General features: G+C 46.2%; 1 protein-coding gene across 17 annotated transcripts in view; it reads right to left on the bottom strand.

Annotated features, from left to right (window-relative positions):
• Nucleotides 1–12,117, bottom strand: part of LOC146868823 (uncharacterized) — a 467,456-nt gene extending 455,339 nt beyond the window's left edge. For 8 of the 17 annotated variants that reach the window (XR_014964970.1, XR_014964977.1, XR_014964988.1 and 5 more), the window contains exon 1: nt 11,146–11,311. The gene's annotated coding sequence lies outside the window, so the exon portion shown is untranslated. Of the gene's footprint in view, nt 1–11,145; nt 11,322–11,954 lie in introns of those variants that run through there. The other 9 variants (XM_085613832.1, XM_085613837.1, XM_085613838.1 and 6 more) reach the window with 5 other exon arrangements.
• Nucleotides 12,118–21,613: the final 9,496 nt, after the last annotated feature.

The following is a 21,613-nucleotide window of genomic DNA, read 5'->3' as shown; positions in this document are numbered from 1 at the left end:
ATTAGGTCACAGATGCTCCAAATATGTAATAAAAAATGACTACTATTATATTTGGGGCAAGAAGTATTCGGAGTAACCACTACTGTGCCAGAGGTGACCTAGATATATCATGCAAGCCACCACGATGGACATCATTATGCCATGAGTGGTCGTCAATTTACAAGGAGGCAATCGCCATAATAATTGTGGTTATGGCCATTATTAGGTCAAGGATGCTGAAAAGATGCCAACAATGACTACTGTTACGCACTGGGTAACATGTATCAAGAATGAGCACTATTGTGCCAGAGATGACCCCGATATACCAGGGACCCACCAGGTGCTACTGGCTTTTCCAGATGCCAAGGATGGAAACCAGCAAGAGACACTATATGACAGGAAAGACCCCCACATCAGTGAGACACAACCATAGAAACACAGAGGTACATAAGTGTGTGAGAATACACACATATACACCCACCCACAAACATACACAGATAAATATCACTCATCCATTCTCCAACAGCCAGTGAGACATTTGGACATCTTTGCTCTGCTATAGTCCATTATCATCAAACCCGCAATGCAATATCAAACAAATGTTGCTCGCATTGAGATGCCTCCTCACAAGAAAACGCAACACAATTGAAAAGGATAATGGACCACCGTTCAACCTCGTGGAACCAAATTAACATTAAAGTCCTACGGCTTACTCACATACACACACCATAAAATGCAAATATCCCACACAAGCTCCTCCTATTGTACCACGGATGATCCCTGTTTCATAAGGTCCCACCTACAAACGGAAAACCAAACGCTTAAGAGCCTATGGGGCAAACCACTGCCTTTCTTTTGGCCTTAACACCTTTCTCTGTTCTTGATAGCCGGAGTACCCTCCCACTTCCAAACTGTGCTGGAAGTTTTCCTAAGTCTGTGACAGCCACCCTGAAGTGAATGTACCCTACAGAAAGCACCGCCTGGCACGAAAAGCCCATCCTGAACCTGGGAGGCTGACCACAACCTGCTGTGTACTGACCGTAAACCACAATTCCCCTTGCCACCCACCACTGAAAGTATGCATTACAGTAACTGTTCACTGCCGGAGGAGAAGAAGGCAAAGGTCTAAAGTGAGCAATCCATGATGACAGGCTTCAACACCACCTTAGCCTTATCTGGTTACTGTAATATTCCCCGACACCTGTCCAAGCCATTCCATGACTGCACCCTGAGCTGGAGACTCATATAACGAGATCCAGTCAGCAGATCCAGTCAACCTACGTGTGAAAAAGATGGGCACATTCAGCCGAAAGCCCACCTGAGACAGCTTTGTCATGTCTAACAATTCAGAATTTACCAAATTATGAGTGACTCCCTTGCAAATCAGCGGAAAGAGGACAGGATGGGATGAGTTGTGACTGTAGTGTCCATTTGTGGGGCATTTATGCAACAAATTAGCAAACTGGAAGTCATCTAGATCTCTGGAATAAAGCCTTGATTTATAATCAACAATCCTTGGTACTTCAAGTCTTTCACCTTGTGGTGCCTACAGCCTCCCTCCACGCCCCCAGAGATCTGCCAGCCTTCAGTCATAAATAAAGCAAAAAATAGTACCTGAAGGGGGTAGTGTGAGCCTCATCTTCCACTGTAAACTAGTGAGAAACCATCAGTAGATCAGTTTTACTAGAAATAATAATTTTTTATTCAGTTGTTCAACATTTAGATTCTTAGATGGAAGAACAACATCACAACCTCACAGGAACTGTGTGGCAACTTGCCCACTTCTTTCACGACAAGATCGCAACCATATACAGAAACTTCGAACCCCAACCCACATCTACGGACTTCCTCGACAGATACGCAACCACTGTAACTGACACGAACCATACACTGACCACCTGGAACATTCTCCCATGACACCACCTCCATCATGAAATCCATTCACTCAGGAGTTCCCACAGACCCATGCCTGCACCACATATTCAACCTCCGAGGCCAAAGGATCGACCAGGTACTCACCATGCTACTCAACACCTCTATCACCACTGCAACATTTGCCGATACATGGAAACACGCCAAAGTCAGAGAACTACCGAAAAAACACCTCCACCGACCCTGGGGAACTCGAAAACTACCGGCTAATCTTCCTGCTTCCATTACCAGCGAAGGTAATGGAAAAGTTCATGAGCAATCAACTCATGACACACCTGGAGAACCAGAACCAGCTACTCGACGCCTCCCAATCTGGTTTCCCCAGCAATCATAGCATCGAAACCACCCTGATTGCAGCCACCAACGACATCCAAACCCTCCTTGACCAAGGAGAAACAGCAACTTTGATCCTCCTCGACCTCTCGGCAGCGTTCGATACCAAATCCCACCACACACTGATTGAAAGACTCCACCACATCGGCATCCTAGCGGACATGCTCAGATGGATCATCTCCTTCCTCACAGGAAGCACCAAGAAAATCCACTTCCCACCTCTAACCTTTCACCTCTGAACTCAAGGAGATCACCTGCGATGTCCCCCAGGGCTCATCCCTCAGCCCCATGCTCTTTAACTCATATATGACCCTGCTGGCCAACATCGTCAGACCCCACGGTCTCAACATAATTTGCTACACAGACGACACCCAAATCATCCTCACTCACCGACGGCCGCAACAACACCAACTTCCTCAGATGCATGAAAAATGACACTGACTAGATGAAGAACAACTGCCTGCAGCTGAACACAGTCAAGATGGAGGTACTGAACTTTGACAACAGCAGAAACACATGGAATGACTCCTGGTGGTCTTCAGATCTAGGACCCGCACACACTCCCTTCAACCACGCCAGAAACCTTGCAATCATCATTGACATCAAGCTCACCATGAAAACACAGATCAACGCAGTCTCCTCCGCCTGCTTCTTCACTCTGTGCATGCTACGTAAGATCTTCAAGTGGCTACCCCTACACACGAGATGCACCGTGACACAAGCCCTGATCACCAGCCGACTAGACTAAAGCAATGCCCACAATGTAGGAATCGCCACACACCTTCTACGGAGACTTCAGCCCCTACAGAACGTCCCAGCCAGACTGTTCCTTGGACTTCCCCGACAAACCCACATCACACCCCACCTCAGGATACACTGGCTCGATATACAGAAGAGATGCCAATTCTAGTTGGTGACCCACATACACAAGGATCTACACAACCAAGGACCCGCCTACATTAATCACCACCTGAACCTCCACCAACCATCAAGAAGACTACACTCCACCTCCCTTTCACTTGCCCATGCTCCCCACATCTACTGAAGCAGAAGTGGAGGATGCTCCTTCTCCCACATGAAAGCAAAGACCTGGAACAGCCTCCCCACGCACATCCACACCGTCACCTTACTTCCGGAATTGTTAATGGCCCTCAAAACCTGGCTGTTCGAATAAGCCTCAGGGGCCTGCAAATGCCTGGATACCCTAACGAGTGATTAGCCACGCTTTATAAATCATGAATGACTGATTGAAGAACTCATTCTGCTCTATTGTTTTATACATTTGAAATAGAATTGGTGATCCCAAAACAAAGCAATGGCGCAGTGATAGTGAGTTAAGTGAGTGAGAGGTGTACCAGCACACCTCTTACTCACTTGCCTTAAGTAGAGCTTAGTGAGTTCTTCTTTTTAAGATTCTATATGTTGAACAACTGAATAACATGATTTCTTTCTAGTAAAACCAATTTACTGATGGTTATTCACATGTTTACCAGTGGAAGTTGAGGTTCACACTCATTGTTTCCATTATTACTGTACTACCCAAGTCCCAGGGTTACTAGGTTGCCCCTTGTTCTACAAGTGTAGCATTCAGTCATAGACATGGAGCACCTAGCTTTCTGCTAAGTCAGTCAACTTTCTGTCAGCTATTCGTGACTACATATACTGAAAAACAGGACACAGTATGTGACAAGTGGTCTTTTAATGCACCATAACTGAACTCAAAACAACCCTTTCTTGTGCCTGCTGCTTCCCATGCACGCAAAAATGGACAGCGAAGTACAAAAGAATATCACTATATTAGGTAAAATGCAATTTAAAATGTTACATTCAGCACTTCGATATGATAGTACATTCTAGAAGTAATGTCCCCTTTAGCTCAAATCTTAAGTTTTGACAAATGATTCATTGTAAAATGTAGGAAATGATTAGATATTTGGAACAATATTTTTCAGATGAATTCCTCTCATTCACTCCTACTCATGTAACATGCAAGAAGAAAAACTTTAGGACATAGTTCATTAAAACCGTCACACTTTAAAAATCACAATAGTAAATTGTCTGAAAGGATCATAAAAGTTTGCCCTCAATAACGTAATACAGTAACTACAGAATATATCTGTAAGATTAGTATCCAAGAATATAACGTCTACAAGGTAGCTGAAAAAACCTTAATTAAAACAGATGATATCACATGGGCTGGCCTTCACGTCTGGGACAAGCTAAGATACACACATTTTAAAATGCTAAAATTCATCCAAAATCATTTATAAAATTACTATAATAATTTTATCCTGTGAAATGAAGGTGAAGGTTTGCTCACATCAATTCACCCTATTGTTTGATTCCCTACCATCATGTATTTGGACTCTACTAATATAAAACCCAGAAAATCGCAACCGTCTAAACTCAGCCACGCAGTCCCTGATTCTTTAGGTCCCCGATGCCACTTTTTGTTTTCTGCTCACAATTAAAATACTTTTACTGACCAAGACACGAAGGAGCCGAATACAATCTAATGAGAATGTGCCAAATCTCTGAATAAAGTCCCAAACTAATGATCTTAAACTTATCTTCCAGCGCCTTGCTAAACAAATCTAAGAATCAATACATAACAAAGACAGGCTAAATTCCCTTCTTAGAGCCTGATTCCGATCTCATTTGGAAAGCATTCTGACCGAATCGGTTCCGTAATGCTTTCCGTACGACTCGGATTGGGGCAGTCCAGCTGAACTAGTACAATGCATCTGTATGCATCCGGATACAATTCGGTACGATTCCCATTGACTTCAATGGGAACCTGTGTTCCAAACGAGAACACAGGCTCCCAATGAAGAAAGGGGTGGCTGGGGAAAACCTTGCACCCCGAGGCGGGCACACCATGATGCCTACCACATTGTGCATGCAAGGAAAGGGGGGGTCCTTTGGGTACCCCAACAGGCCCAATTTGGAGGGCCCAGGGTGAAAGGGGGCCTGCTAAGGTCCCCCAAAGACCGATTCCAGTAGCCTTTTCGTTCCGGGCAAGCTGAATCTGAAAGTCTGTCCGAATCGGTCATTGTACTCACTTTTTCGCAAACCAAGTACATAGACTTGTATGCGTTGGCTCCAGAAAGGCTCATCCTCTCTAAATGCCTTCTGGAACCGATTCAGTCAGCCCTAACGGTTTCCAGGCATCGTACTTGGTCATTTGGAATTGGGAACGAGTCGGTCGGAAACAAGGGCTCTGGATCAGTTTTGGCAAACCTGAATATGGTTCTATAAGCCCTTCCGACCGACATTGGAATCGACCCCTTTGTCTTCCAAAATTGCAGTTTGTGGCGCCTTTGAAGTTAAGGATCATGTGATGAGACCAATGTTGTCATTTGCTGCCACTGCTGTGATGCCATGCTGTGAGATGGGTGATGTCGCTTCTGCATTTGGCATGTTGGTGAATTGAAGTTATTGTCAGGTAGATGAGAAGAATGCCAGCCCTATTTAAAATACTTGGAAGCAGTAGTGGCTGGTGTTGGGGAACACTGGAGGGTCAGGTTGGGGAGGGGCCAAAGAGGACAAAATAAAAAAATATAAATACATTTCAAAAATGTACCTGCTGCGGGGCACGTCGCTCTCTTCTGCTCCTCTCCTCCAAGGCACAGTATTCCAGACTCCACTGCGGCCAATCCTAACGGTGCTCTCATACCATGAAAGCAGCGTCAGGTTTGGCCTTAGCGCTCTGCATTTGCACTCCCAGTGAGACTGGGAGCTGGTGCCTGCTATCTCCAACTCGGCAACACAGCTGGATTGGAGAAGATTCAGTGCGCATGACCGTTTGACATGCCTGAGATGGCTGGCCAAACCGTCCTGCTCACTGATAGCAGTGCATAACACTCCTGCCCCTGTCATCCCCCATGGTCCCGCCCCCAAAGACACAGCAGGAAAGGAAACATAAAATAATAACAAAACGTGCTTTTCTTTCCTGACGTTTTTAGGTAGCTGGCAGGGGAAGCGACTCTCCTCCGCCATATCGGAGGAGCTGACGCTTCCTGGAAGAGTTGGTGGGGCTTACACCCACAGCATTTGTACTGATGTTAGTATGTATATAAATGTTGGTATTTCGAAGGCGCGAACCTAGCTGACGAGCACCGGAGCAGTGTAAAGATGGAAAATCCCAGTAAGGAAGCATTAAAGGAGCGGAAGGAGGTTGAGCTAGTGGAAGTGGTGAGAAGTCAGCCAATCATCAGTGCTTTAAATGGGCCGGTACTATCCAGTACTGAGTACCAGCACTTTTTAGGTCTCGGCTGGCATGGCCTGCACACATGCGCGGTCTCGCTGGCGAGATTTAATGATTTAGAGGGAATTCTGTAAAGGGCTTCAAGCCCCGCCCCTCTTTCCCATTGGCCGGCGTCACCATTTATGCTAAATGGTGGTCAGCCATTGGAAAAGAGCACTTTGTGACATAGACTTTTCCATTTTTCGGCCAGCCTACTTGTACGGGCTCGTCCGCTTTCTGGCTGAAGTAAAAGGTTTCTTATCTTTATGGGGCCATGTGTTTCAAACACATGGCCCCATAAAGACAAGCTCCGCCGCGTGTTTATTTTTGCATGTCACTTTCACTTTAAAGTCAAAGCGAGATGCAAAAATAAACCGTGGCTGCCTGGCGAGTGCTTGTTCTTCCAATAGTTTTCTCCCTTTTTGTCTTGTTTATATTTCTTGTCCTTTTTTCCTCACTTCACCTGTCACTTGTATCCTTTTTTGCGTCATATTTATTCCACTCCTGCTCACTGTCTCTGCGCCCCTCCTGAGCACCAGCCTGTCCTGTTCCTGCATATGTGAACGCTCGTATCTTATTACCCCGACTTCCGGATACCGCACTGCAGGAGGGGGCTAATGGGGGCAGATAATCCTGGCTGCACAAGTCAGAGCTGAGTGTTTGATCATTGCCGATCTCACCGTTTAATTTTTGTTTTGATGTTTTGTCACGTAGATCTACTACAACGCGTGTCTCCGGCTCGACGCTTTGTCTTGGTGTACTACCTGTGTTTGCCAGTGTTCGTTACCTGCTGTTGTGAGGTGGACAAGGTGTGTGCGTGTGTGTGAGGGACCAACATCATTTCCAATAACGCACTTGGCAGAGATGTTGCATCTGAAGAATCCAGTGTGGAACATGCCTCTCCTACCCCCTCCCCGTTTTCCTCAAGGCCCGCCATACAACGGCAAGTCGGCGCGTGGCAAGATTCCACCCCCTCTGCCATCGCCATCCCCGCACACGCGGAACAATAGAGCCGCATCCAGGGAGCGCGTGCCGCATGCAGGACAGGATGCGACATCCCTCACTAACATGACCAGGTACAGTAATGGCCTGGGCACCGCTCGCCGGTAGGCCCAGCCGCATGAGCTTGTCCAGGAAAGGCACCTGTTCGCCTTGTGTTTTTTGCAAACAATTTCCCGCTAGTGCTGAGGCAGGTGCATCTCACCCACGTCTTGGTGCAGTAGCTACAGTTCCCTCCACACCTGTGGACTGATTTTACAGTGTCCTTATCTCTGTGCAGTGCTCAAGCCCTTCTAATGGTTTCCCCTTCTCCTTGTTTCATAAAGAAGTCTGTGGCTTATTTTTTATTTTTATTCTTTCATTTTCTGAATTGCAGCTTGTCCCACTGTTATTTTGACAATCCCATGTATTCACACACACACTCTGCCTACACATACACACACATTCACACATACTCTCTTACGTAAACACAATGAAAACTGCAAGCATGCACACATTTTTTACTTACCTCAGCTGCCAGTAAAAGTCACATTCCATGTATTTGTACTGTACTCCATTTATTTTATTAAACTAATAGCGAATAATTTAATATTATTCACTATTAATATAATAACAAATTGACAAAAATCAAGGAGTGTGACGCGCCTGCCTACGTCCATAAAGGCCAGCTGCTTCTGCTCCTGGCACTGATTTTGCCACTGCTGACGCTAGGGGTCGCAAAGGGAGTGCCAGGGGTCACAAAGGGCATGCCAGGTGTCGCACCAGCGACCCCTGTCGACCCCTTAATGACGCCCATGTCGCTCTATCTCGCCACTGCACCAGAGGCACAGAAAAAAGGGTGAAATAGAGCGAGAATATAAATAACACACTGTGTATCAGTTTTGTGTGTTGGAGGGATGTGTGTACTGGTGCTTCCTGTCCTACACTGGCTTATCCCGTGCCAGTGCTGTTTCTTAATGAATCCCTGTAAACCCTGTTCAGTGTAGAAAAGCCAAACGATTGGTTCAATAACCAGCAATACCAATAACACTAGACTAGTAGCCAATAACCTTGGGTTCCAAAGCAGAGTGCTGCCTGGAGTAACGCGCTTCAACGCCTCGTCAGGGGTAGTAGGCACTATTTAAATGCAATTACAATATAATACAATTGTTAATGTTCGTTTGTTTCCCTGTGCTACGTTGTGCTTCAGAGCTGCCTCGGGGTTCTAGGGACCTCCCTGCCTTCATGAGTAGTTTACATTTGAAATATCTGCAATGAGAAGTTTAATTTGCAAGTATGTGCTTAGAAACACTTTATGCAAAGATAGCCAGCACCGTGCTCCCCTGCCGGTTGCAGATTAATTTAAGCATTCGGCAGCAGCTGCAAGGCGCTGCTGCCAACTGACATTTCAAAGATGGCATCTGCTTCCCGTTACATACGGAACAAGCTCCAGTCACAAACACTGGCTACTTTTTCAGTCACAAGCCTAAAAATAACTATTTCTTAAACTGTACCTGACATATGTCTAACCGTCCATCATCTTGTGTGTTTTGCTGTTCGCCCTATGTGGGAAGGGTATGCCCAGACGTGGGTCCCGTGCTCACTACGCCACTGGAGTCAAGCTATCCTGGCTGAAGAGGGGTGAAACCCCGAAACCGGTCCTAGGATGCTTGATTCCGGTCCAGGGAAGACATGGCTTGGCAGTTCGGACTGGACTGCTCCCATGAGGCACAGGGTCAACACTGATTTGCATATGGCCATGTCTGAACTGGGGTGGCGTGGTGAGCAAAATAACGATGGATTAAACCCAGATCTGTGACTGGGGGTGAATGTTTTGCCAATGTGCAACATTCCGTCCATCATCTTGTGTGTTTTGACATATGTCTAACAGCATTTGGACTTTGTTTTTGAAAAAAAAACAGTTCAAGTTTAGATTAACCTATAATTTTCATCTTTTCACAGGCAGCCGAAATTAGAGAGATAAGTTGAAAGAAATGGCATTCCCTTGCTTGTTAAGGAATCAGTCATATTCTTTAGTCAGTATGGCAGTTTGACAGAATAATAGCAACAAGCTTTTCTTATCTTTGCCCCAACACAAAATTATCATTATTGTTGTTCCTCTGACCTTACATTTTAATTTTCTTCAGATTTCTCTTTTGATGTCCATACAGCACTCCCCACCTTAAGGACTCTTCCCTCATAACGATTATAACAAGCATTGAAAATGCAATAGGTCTCGCCTTTTATTAAGTTAAAGCCATTTGCTTTGCTAATGGTATTGTATCGCAAAGCTATGGCGTTAACTTAATTAAAGGCGAGACCTATTGCATTTTTAATGCTTATTCATTTTTGAGAGGGAGAGTACCGCACTTCCTAAGAGTGACATGATACGTTTAATTGGAGAGTACCGGCACTTCTCAGAAATAAAAGCAGGAACAGGGTTGGTGCAGATCAATGTTTCCATTTCAAACACTGCCTATCAGAGGTCGCTCTCAGTTTCATCCTGAATTTTAAGAGGGTTGGTGCCGCTCTATTTTCATTGGGGCGGAGGGGGGGGGGGGGGGTGCTGTTCCAGGTCCTTGGGACACAATCTGAGGGGGCTTGTTTTTGAGAAGTTTAATATTTCTGAGATTGAACCGCCTCAATAGGGAGATAAAACCACTGCTGATAAAAAAAAAAGGACTCTTGTCCTGCCCTGTGTGTTTGTTTTAAAATCAGGGGCATCAACAGTAAGAACCGGCCCAGGTGCCCATAACATAGGCCCACAAACTGCCCAGGAAAAGAGCGGACAAGCCGACTGACCTGTGGAGCCGACAGGCCAGCCCGACCCCTGGAGAAGCCATTTTGAAACCTTCTTAAACAAATAACAAATGCGATTGTTGCCTCTATTAGTGCGGCAGTCTGAAAGCACACAGAAGTGAAAGTAGACATTTACACTTTCCGGATCAGATACACGGCAGCGCGGGGTACGTTTGTGGATGAGGGGCGCGGCCTCGCGCCCCGCTGCGCTCGGCGAGGACATTGGTTATTTATAGTACAGGGAGGAAAGACATGACGCGGATACGTTGCCAAAAGGTATTCTAGAACCGTCTGTGGCGATGCACACACAAACAAAGATCACCCGCTTTAATATGTCATCCTTACTGTTCAGCCTGGTAGCGATTAGAAGCTATTTCAATAAATTGTGACGCTACACACTCACTCTGCTCACTCAAACAATAGTGCTCATAGTTTGTCCCGTGTCCTGCAAGCTGCGAGTAACTCATCCAGTCCTGTTTTTTTTTTGTATTTAATCCTTGCGGTTTCTATTTCTCTAGCGTGAATCTGCCTTCAGCGATGCAAAGACTAACAAACAAGAATGGGTGAGCTTAGGTGACAAGAGACAACTCGAGGTTTGTGCTCGTGGGGAGGTGGGGGGGGGGCGTGGGCATCCGGGGAGCGCGAGCAAGCCGGTGGTAAACAAGGGGAGGTGGTGGGCATCCCTGGGCGCCGGGATGTCAGGCAGGCTGTGGGCCCGGGACCTGTGCTAGGATGGATGGGGAGCCTGCTGTCACCGGCCGAGGTGGGGGGAGTCGGAGAGAGGGTGCAGTGAAGAGGAGAGAGCCAGGGTAGCAAGCCTGGCAGGGCGGCACCCTTCCTGCTAGCAGCTATGCGCCTGCACTGTCGCTGGTACTCACAGGCTGGGTAGGGGCCCTGTCCCCTAGCGGGGGCACGCTGACTGCCACTCCTCGGCTGCGCAGCCCCCGGGAGCCCGGCGCCCCCACTGCCTCGCCGTCGAATCACGAACTGTGCTGCGTGAGGACTGGTGCCAACCCGCTGAGAGCTGTTACCGAGCACAAGGGGAAGGGGAAAGAGCCGCACAGGCGCGGAGCGGGGTGCCACCCAGGCGTCTTGTTTGTTTTCATATGTTTGTTTTCATATAGATACATCGAACTCGACCCGGTGGTGTTGGAGCGCTTCACAGGGCACCAGGTATATTACATAAGGACATATTCTTTTTTGGTAGGTAAGGGGGAAGATTGAGTCATTTGTCCAAAATCACAGGATGTTGGGTGGCCCGTCGCTAGGGTGACTAGACATCCAGGATTTCCCGGCACAGTCCCGGTTTTCAGATGACTCTCCTGGGGCCCCGACGGTTTAATTGATTTTGAACAGCTGCCCCAGTTTTGGGGGCAAATGTCGACTCTTCTGCAAAACAGAAATGAAACATATGCTTCCACTGACACATCTAAAGTGTCAGATAAGTACCTAATTCATCTTTATTTCAGGAAGCACAGGAGGAGGTGAACTAGCGCTCCCAGCAGAGGGGGGACCGAGCCAGGAGGAGAGTAGGTCTGCTCAGGATGGAGGTCCTGCTATCAGTGGCGGTTGGTGACATAAAAATACGGTGAGGCGCTACATACGTTAAAACACGCATACATGAAAAAAATGACATTAAAACACATGAAAATAAGTATCTTAGAAACAAAAATTAAAAGTTACTTACCTCATCCTGCAGCACATCCTTAATACTCTCCAGGCCCTGGCTCCAGACTTCTCCGAGCGTGAGGTGACGTCACACAGCCAACTACCTTATCAAATCCAGAAGCTGCTCTCATGCTGTGAAGCTGCATTAGTGAAGCGTCTGGAGCAGGCTGCCTCAGTGCTTCGAAAGTCACCGGAGGCCACTAACTGCTCTCCAACCTGGCCGTCCCAGCTGTCTTAAAACAGCTGGGTTGGAGAAGTTTGAATTGTGCTTGTCAGGCGGGCCATAGTAAGATAGCCGGCCAAACCTACATGCGCACTTCCAACCGAAGGGGCCACACCCCATTCTTGCCAATTAGCAGCAATGATGCACTGACCCTGTCCCCACACTCCGGCAGAGAGTAAAAAATAAAATGGTAATAAAATCATTTATTACCATGTCACTTTTCACTCTTTCTTCAGCAGTGTGGGGGGGGGGCGCTCCTCCACTCCTAAGGAGGAACCGCAGCTGCCTGCCATAGTTAATTTTATGTTAACAGCGCCTTGTAAATGTGTGAAAATATATTATATACATATATATATTCACAGAAAAAAACATAGGTTTGAGGGACGTTATAGTTAGGAATTAGAATTTAAAAAACCTTTGAAATTCACTGAAAAAACTATAGGTTTCAGGGATGTTATAGTTAGTTGGACATTTCACTCATAGAAAACCATAGAAATTCCCCTGTTATAGTTAGTTGAGCTAACTATAACTCACGGCTTGGTGAGTGTGTGTATCAGTGTCTTGGTGAGTAAATGGATGCCTCAGTGGTACATGTGTGAGTAACTCCATATGCGAAAGGCAGTATATATGAGTGTTGGACTGTATAAATGACTATATGGGAGAATGAGTGATTGTGAGAGTGCCTGTATGGATCAGTGTGTGCTTATATTAGTTATTGTATTAGAGTGTAAGTATATGTTAGTATATGTTTAAATAAGTGATGTGGTATGTGTATAACTGTACAGGTAAGTAAATGAAAGTGTGATTGATTATTTCCATTACTGACTAGGTGTGTGAATAACTCTATGAATGAGAGGCGGTGTGTGAGTGTCTGTATAGATATGTGACTGGATATGATAATGCTGTATTGATGTCTGACTATATGTATAAGTGACTGTATGGGTGAATGAATGAATGGAGTGTGTTGACCTACAAATTAGAGGGTGAATATGCACTAACTGCTATTGGTGTGTTCATGGTTTCAAAAATTATAGTCTGTATTTTAGAGTGGGCGTATCAAGTGTTATATTAGGGTCTGATAAGGTGGACCAGATTTTGACTTGGATGATATTATCAGTGATGTCATTTGAGATGTCATCAGTGATGTCACTGACCATGTCATGAATGATGTAATATGTGACGTCATCAGCAGTGCATTGCGGGGGCGCGAGTTATAGTTAGCTCAACTAACTATAACAGGGGAATTTCTATAATTTTTTATGAGTGAAATGTCCAACCAACTATAATATCCCTGAAACCTATGGTTTTTTCATTGAATATCAAAGGCTTTTTAAATGCTAATTTCTAACTATAACGTCCCTGAAACCTATGTTTTTTTCTGTGACTTTCTAAGGTTTTTTTAAATGCTAATTTCTAACTAAAACGTGCCTGAAACCTATCGTTTTTTCTGTGAATTTCAAAGGTTTTTAAATGCTAATTTCTGACTATAATGTGCCTGAAACCTCTGGTTTTTTCTGTGAATTTCAAAGGTTTTTTAAATACTAATTTCTAATTATACATTTTATAATGTTCATTAAACCTATCTTTTTTTCTGTATTTTTTTAAAATTATCAACCCATTCTCAACTTGGTAAAAACTGCAAATCTCACCACTCTTCCATCGATACCTTACGCCAACAAAATCGCCACAAACGAGAGCCACAACTAACGCTAATGAAATGCAAAGTAGGCGTTCCCGTGCAAAAAAAACTCGAAAACACCACTTCCCCATATCTTCAACGACCAGCCAAATCTGCAATGCGATCCAAAAAGCAGGCGATAAACTGAGTTAGCAGTAACAAATTAACATCACCTTTAACTGGTGTAAGGAGGTCGACTATCTACTCCGTGAATTGGACCCAACTCACAGTCACATCTAAAGACCAACACGTGATAGAGCTACTGATCATGCAGGTCCGACATGCAACAAGACCACAACACCCAGCATCACCACCACCAGAACCTTCCCCCGAACCACCCCCCCTACTACCACCAAGGCAGCGCAAAACAGTACAGCGGACCTTCCAAAAACACCATGCTCCTCAGCCACACAATAGCTGAATGTTGGGAGATGTGGCAACCAACTATATATGAAGGAGGCAAGTCACCCTTCAACAATAAAGCACACAATGCCAAGTGTAACGCTGATGTGCTGCACAGACCTCACTATGCAAAGCACAAACCTCTCCATGTGGAGATATACTGTTGATACTTACAGTGTAGTGCACAGTGGACACAACCATGTTACCTCAGGCAGTGGGGAAGATCTCGGTCGTGTAGCTGTGTTGTCCCCCCCTGGAAGCGGAAGCGGAGTGGGCTGCTCCAAAGTACGCCACTCCAGCGTAGCAATATGAATAAATAGGCCAGGCCCTAGGCGTGGTTCACTTGAGGGAAGACCAATGAGTCTGTTACAGCGGCAGTCCTCAGCCTGGAACGTGGCTGCTGCCGTAACCGCGTACCTCCTCGACAGAGGCCCCCTGTGAACTCAGCGGCACAGCAGAGCATACTTATGTCTGTACCTACTAATGCCTTCGATCTACACTGCGGACAGCAGCGCTCACAATTCAGATGCAGTGGCGATTGCAGATGTCGCAGTCCAGTTCGTAAGACACTTTGCTTCCAGTGCGGCACGCCCAGACCACGCATCATCGCACAGTGCGCACACACTGTGTGCTTCAGGTGCTCCTCACTCACTGCACCATAAATCATCACCACGTAGCTGTGCGCCCATCCTGACCGCTGCCTCCGCCCTACACTTGGGTTACACGGTTCACAATTCAAGATTAGTAGCGACGCAAATTGTGTAAGGCAGTATAATGGGTTAAGAAAACCACATGCTCCCAATCTGTGCAGCTCAAGTCAACATCACCTGCCTGTGGACCTTTGCTGACCACTGCCTCCGGCCTACACTGTGGAAGACCGGCGACACGTGGTGCCGATCCCACATGTGTAACTGTGTCCTGAGCGTTCAATGGCAGCGACCACAGCACCACATTCCCTTCGATCACCGAGGGGTATTTCCACATGCAAGACCGGCGACACGTGGTGCCATTGAACCTGTACTACGCAAGGTTTGTTTGGGTCACCAACGTACGCACGTGGCTGTGGACCCTAGCTCACCGCTACCTCTGCCCTACACTGTGGGCGCCTGATGACAAATGGTACCACTAACCGTCTTCAACACAAGCCGATCCCACATGTGTAAGTGTGTCCTGAGTCCTGAATTGCAGCTACCACAGCACCAGACTCCCTTCAATCAGTGAGGGGTATTCCCATATGGAAGGCCGGCGACACGTGGTGCCACTGAACCTGCACTACGCAGGCCGGTGGGGCCACCAGCGTATGCACGTGGCTGTGGACCCTTGCTCACCGCTACCTCTGGCCTATACTGTGGAAGACCGGCGACAAATGGTTCCACTAACCGTCTTCAACACAAGCTGATCCCACATGTGGAACTGTGTCCTAAGTCCTGAATGGTAGTGACCCTAACTCCGTGAGACAACCACAGCACCAGACTCCCTTTGATCAGTGAGGCATATTTCCATATGCAACGGCGGCGACACATGTTGCCAATAACTCTGTTCAATACAAGCCGAACAATCCCAAAGTCCTGAATGACAGTGACCCCAAGTCCATGGCAGTGACCACAGCAGCATACTGCCTCTGATTAGTTAGGGATATTTCCATATGCAACGGCGGCGACACGTGGTGCCAATAACTCTGTTCAACACAAGCTGATCCCACATGTGTAACTGTGTCCTGAGTCCTGAATGGCAGTCACCCCAAGTCCGTGGCAGCGACTACAGCACCACACTCCCTTCGATCAGTGAGGTATATTTTGATATGCAAGGCCGGCAACACGTAGTCCACTAACCCTTTTTAACACAAGCCAATCCCACATGTGTAACTGTGTCCTGAGTCCTGAATAGCAGTCACCCCAAGGCTGTGGCAGCGACCACAACACCACACTCCCTTTGATCAATGAGGGGTATTTCCATATGCAACTACAGACTCCAGTAGGCAACTAACTATCAAAGTCCTACACCCTACATATTGTCCTTTTAGTATCCTCGCTTCAAGAATTTCTTTTTATATCAGTTATAGCTTTACTACAATGACCAAATTATTCTTCAAATGCAAACTAACATGGAATAGCAGTCTACACTACAGGCAATACAGCTCGCAATTCCAATTTTAAATGCTAATTTCTAACAAGATTGTACTCAGAAAATACAACACTTCATCAATGTATTCTATACTTATTTCAACTTTTCATAATACGCCTACACTGCACTCAGTAGGGCTCACAATGAAAATAATTTCTTCATTCATTAACTACAGAGTCCACTAGACAAGTAACTATTATAGGCCTCAAATCTACATAATATCCTTTTAGTATCCTTTCTTCATGAACATTTTTTATATCAGTTATAGCTTTAGTACAATGACCAAATTCATTTTCAAGTACAAATGAACTCTCAGCAGTCTACACTGCGGGCAGCAGACCTCACAATTAGAATTTTGGACACGTGGTGCCAACTAACACTGTCCAACACAAGCCGATCCCACATGTGTAACTGTGTCCTGAGTCCTGAATGGTAGTGACCCCATGTCCATGGCAGCCACCACAGCAGCAAACTCTCTTTGATCAGTTTGACATATTTCCATATGCAGTGACCCAAAACTTCATGACAGCGACCACGCCACCATACTTCCTTCGATTAGTGAGGAGTATTCCATATTGAAGGCTGGCGACAAGTGGTGCCACTGAACCTGCACTACGCAGGCCGGTGACGCCACCAACGTATGCATGTGGCTGTGGGCCCTTGCTCACCACTACCTCTGGCCTACACTACGATCAGCAGGCCTCACAATTCAGATAGAGTCGTGATTCCACATGACGCAGTCCTATAGCCAAGACACATTGCTCCCAGCATCATCACAGGCTCATACACTCTCAATACTTCTGGTGCCACTAACCCTCTTTAACAGAAGCCGATCCCACATGTGTAACTGTGTCCTGAGTCCTGAATGGCAGTGACCCCAAGTCTGTGGCAGCGACCACAGCAGCATACTCTTTGATCAGTTAGACATATTTCCATATCCAAGGCTGTCAACACGGAGTCCCACTAACCCTCTTTAACACAAGCCGATCCCACATGTGTAACTGTGTCCTGAGTCCTGAGTGGCAGTGACCCCAAGTCCGTGGCAGTGACCACAGCACCAGACTCCCTCTCATCAGTGAGGCATACTTCCATATGCAAGGACAACAGCACAAGGTGCCACTAACCCTGTTCAACACAAACCGATCCCACATGTGTAACTGTGTCCTGAGTCCTGAACGTCAGTGACCCGAATTCATAACAGCGACCACAGTACCACACTCCCTTCGATTAGGGAGGGGTATTTGCATATGGAAGGCCGGTGACACATTGTGCCACTGAATCTCCACTGCGCAGGCCGGTGGGGCCACCAACGTATGCATGTGGCTGTGGGCCCTTGCTCACCGCTACCGCTGGCCTACAATACGGTCAGCACGCCTCACAATTCAGATAGAGTCCTGATTCCACATGACACAGTCCAGTAGCAAAGACACATTGCCCTCAGTGCGGCCCATCCACACCAAGCATCATCACAGGCTCATACAGTCTCAATGCTTCTGCTGCCACTAACCCTCTTTAACACAAGCCGATCCCACATGTGTAACTGTGTCCTGAGTCCTAAATGGCAGTGACCCTAACTTCGTGGCAGCGACCACAGCACCAGACTCCCTTCAGTCTTATTTGTTGTTCTTTTCTTTAAATATTTTTTTTATATGTAAATCTATACATGACTAAGATTCTTCTTTGTCCAACCGCACAGGGACACTTCCAGGCCAAAGCAGGTTGTTGGGGGTATGATGGTAATGTGGGAAGAGGGTGCGTTACCTTCTGATGTGGGGAGACGCAGCGTCAAAGGGGTATGTATCACAGAAAGAACTCCGATATGTTTTCACAAATGCCTCGGACAAATGCCAGCTGATGGACTGAATAACAAAATGTTTTTTCAATGCTTATGTAGTGTGAGTTATAAACAGTTCGCACCCAGTCTCGCAGAGGGCCAGCTGCGGCCCGTCCACTCGACTCACAGATGCAGTACTATGAGCCGTCCGCATTATTGTAGCTATCCCTGCCCTGTTCCATCGTATGCCACGCCACGCCTCGCCTCGCCATGCCACTGCGATTATGTTCCGACGTTGGCCCCACCTAGCTACCTGTCGCAGGCGTACTCGCTGTTGGTGTGCAGGTCAGTGGTCTAGTTCTCAACATCTCACAGCCACTCCCTCAGGGCAGGTTTGCACACACACCACACCCATCCGGCACATGCGTCACAGTCCATGTGACCACGCATATATAATAGATCGACAACGTCACATCCTTTATTGCCGGTGCTGACTAGATGGCGGACGCTCCACGTGTCTCAACCATAAAGAGTCTTTGAAAAGTTGCGCAGAAGGTTAGACGCACCCTGATCTGTATAGACATCAGGGGCCTACCACTCCCTTGGCATGGACTTCAGATGCACAGGGTTAGTACCACCCGAAGCTCATATGGCCATCAGGGGCCTACCACCACGTGGCATGAACTTAACTTCCAGAGGCTTAGCGGCCCCAAAAGCTGATGTGGTCTTCGCCATTGATGACTCAGGTGTCAGCGACATGAGTGAGATCTGCCGGGCCGTGGAGAAGATGATGTGGTCTTCGCCATTCATGACTCAGGACTCAGCGACATCTGTGCGATCCGCCAAGCACCTGATGTGGTCTCCGCCATTCATTACTCAGGACTCAGAGACATATCTGGGATGACTTTTGTCGGGCATGTGGAGTGCCTACTGCTACACACTCCGGTGGCACCAGGTAATTATTTGCTCATGGATGCGCAGAGGCGGCAGTGTCTGTCTGTATCTCTCTCTCTCTCTCTCTCTCTCTTCCTTCTTTTCCTTTCATCTCTCTAACTCTCTCTCTTTCTTCTGCCTTTCTCACTCCCTCTCTTTCTTTCCCTCTCTGGCTTTTTTTTCCTTCTCTGTTTCTCTGTGCCTCTCTCCTTTGATATGCCCATTACACACGTCCTTATTTTGTGCTTTATTTTCCAGGCTCTGTCGTCAACATCTATGGTCCCCACAGGAGTGTTCCGCCTTCTCGTTTTCAATTATTTTGTTACATTTTGTATATTAGTTTATCATTTATATATATGTTAATAAAAAAATAAATTTTGCAAATAGTTTTTCGTTTATCGTTATGGCAGACTTGCTTGGCACGTAAATAAAATTTGGAATTTGCACTGATCTTTGGTGGTCCGCTCATCGTCCTTTGGTCCGTGGGAGACTGGTGTTGGTGGCGAATCTTGTCTATCGTTATATATATATATTTGTAAAAAAATTAAGTTTAAAAAAAATTAATAACAATTTTTGGTTGTTCTCTTCACTGCTGTGCGACTCTTTCTTGTTCTTATTGCTGTTATTTGATGGAGTCCACCATGGTGTTAAATTTTGCGGCACTTATCGTGGGAATACTGCTGATGTCTGCAGTTTACACCAACTTCTGAATAGTGTGTTAGATTTATCTCATCTTTACTTCCATTAAAGTGCTGATAATGAAATGCAGACTAGACGTTCCCATACAAAAAGACACAAGATGCACCTTTGCGATTTATTCTAAATACTAAAATCCTGTATTGAATTGCACTGAGGTAGTGGCTGCACTTAGAGTGTACACACATAATCAATTAAGAACTCTCATTGTATTTATATTGATTGGGAATAGTGTGTCAAGTGCTGGATCTTGACGAGACACTCTGCTCAGTTTGTATATTGTTCTGCACACGAAAAAAAATCACATCACAACTTTCACACCAACTGCAATGCGAAACAAATTCCGGCGATAAGCCACGTTAGCACCAGGTATTTTACACCTGCTTTCTGCTGGTGTTAAGCAGGACGACTACCTGCACCATGAAACGGAACACAGCCAAGAGCCACATCAGAACACCCACAGGTGCCATAGAATCAATGAGCATGATGCAGGGATACCCATGAGGGCCACACGACTCATCGCAACAACTCCAGGACCGCCAATGCCCCCCAAATCCACATTTGAGCAAGTGTGTCCCTGTGGTCATTGTCTTAGCATGATAGGCATGAGCTCTGCAACATCACAGTGTGCTGTCACCTCAGCGTTGGCAGTGAGCCTGGACATGTAGCTACGCATGCATCCTGCATGCACAACTGGCATGTGCTGGTCTGGAGTACACAGGTCAGCGCAGCAGTATGCCTATCCGGCAAGGGGAACAGGGTGTCTCGGACATGTCCGTGTACAGGAAGTGCGGTAAATGTGTCTGTGTTCTGGTGTGGCCTGCCACAAAGGCCGCAGCACTCGATGTTGTAAAGTGCCATGCACCACCTCCAAACGGCACTGTGATGGTGTAGTTTGAATGTAGCAGGATATCCGCGAATAGGCATTACAATGGTGTGCCGTACGAGTGCACAAGATACAACAGCGCACCGTAGAAAAGTGTGGGGGCTCATGGGAGAGAGAAGCAGCTGTTTGGTAATGTAACACACAGTGAACTCGCCCATGCGCCACGTGCTGGGCATCTCATCCATGATAACCACATTTGCAGACATCCCACAACACCAACGACCGGCCTTTGAAAGCAGCGTGGTTTTCACTTCTATGCTCGTTCAGTGGTGTGATGTTGGTGGGTTGTGTGACTGTACACTTTGTTGGTGTGTTTCATTTTGGCCATTGTTTGTCTATACTGGTGCTGTACTTAATTGGGCATGTGTGCCATTCTGCCCATCTCCCCCGTCTCCCCACTCCCTGCTTCTTACTCTTCCTGGTGCTGTTGTGTCTATAATTTTGTTGCTCCACACATAAATACATGTAAAGAACAAATTCGAATAGTTCCTTGATTCTTTTAGGTTTCAAAACTTCTCTCTATTGGTTTCTTTTTAATTTTCCATATAAACAGTTTTTTTAATATTCAACAACACATAGAAGTCAGAAGTGCAACACACACTTTCCAGAACATTCTACAACACGTGCAGGTTAAAAGTGCATACATTTATTTAAACTTAACGATATTTTTTTGCAATATTTTCTCGAACATTTAACGGCACGTGCAGGTTAAAAGTTCACGATTGTTTTAAGTTCGAACAGTGCCTTCCAAATGCAAGTAGCAGCTGTGTTTCCGTTGAGCAAATGTTATCCTATGATATGTACTCCACGTTGAAACTGCTTTTTCTTAACCCATCACAAAGATGCTTTTCCACAAAATGAATGTGCACCCTACTTTAAAAAAAGAATGCTTTTCAAATCCCAATCACGTATCGTTTTGTATGGCAAAAAAAAGTACTTCCCCATCTTTAAACATATCTCTT

Source organism: Triturus cristatus, chromosome 1_2, assembly GCF_964204655.1.
Source record: "Triturus cristatus chromosome 1_2, aTriCri1.1, whole genome shotgun sequence".
Lineage (NCBI taxonomy): Eukaryota > Metazoa > Chordata > Amphibia > Caudata > Salamandridae > Triturus > Triturus cristatus.
The sequence above is the reverse complement of the archived record's forward strand: the minus strand, read 5'-3'. Positions and strand labels throughout refer to the sequence as shown.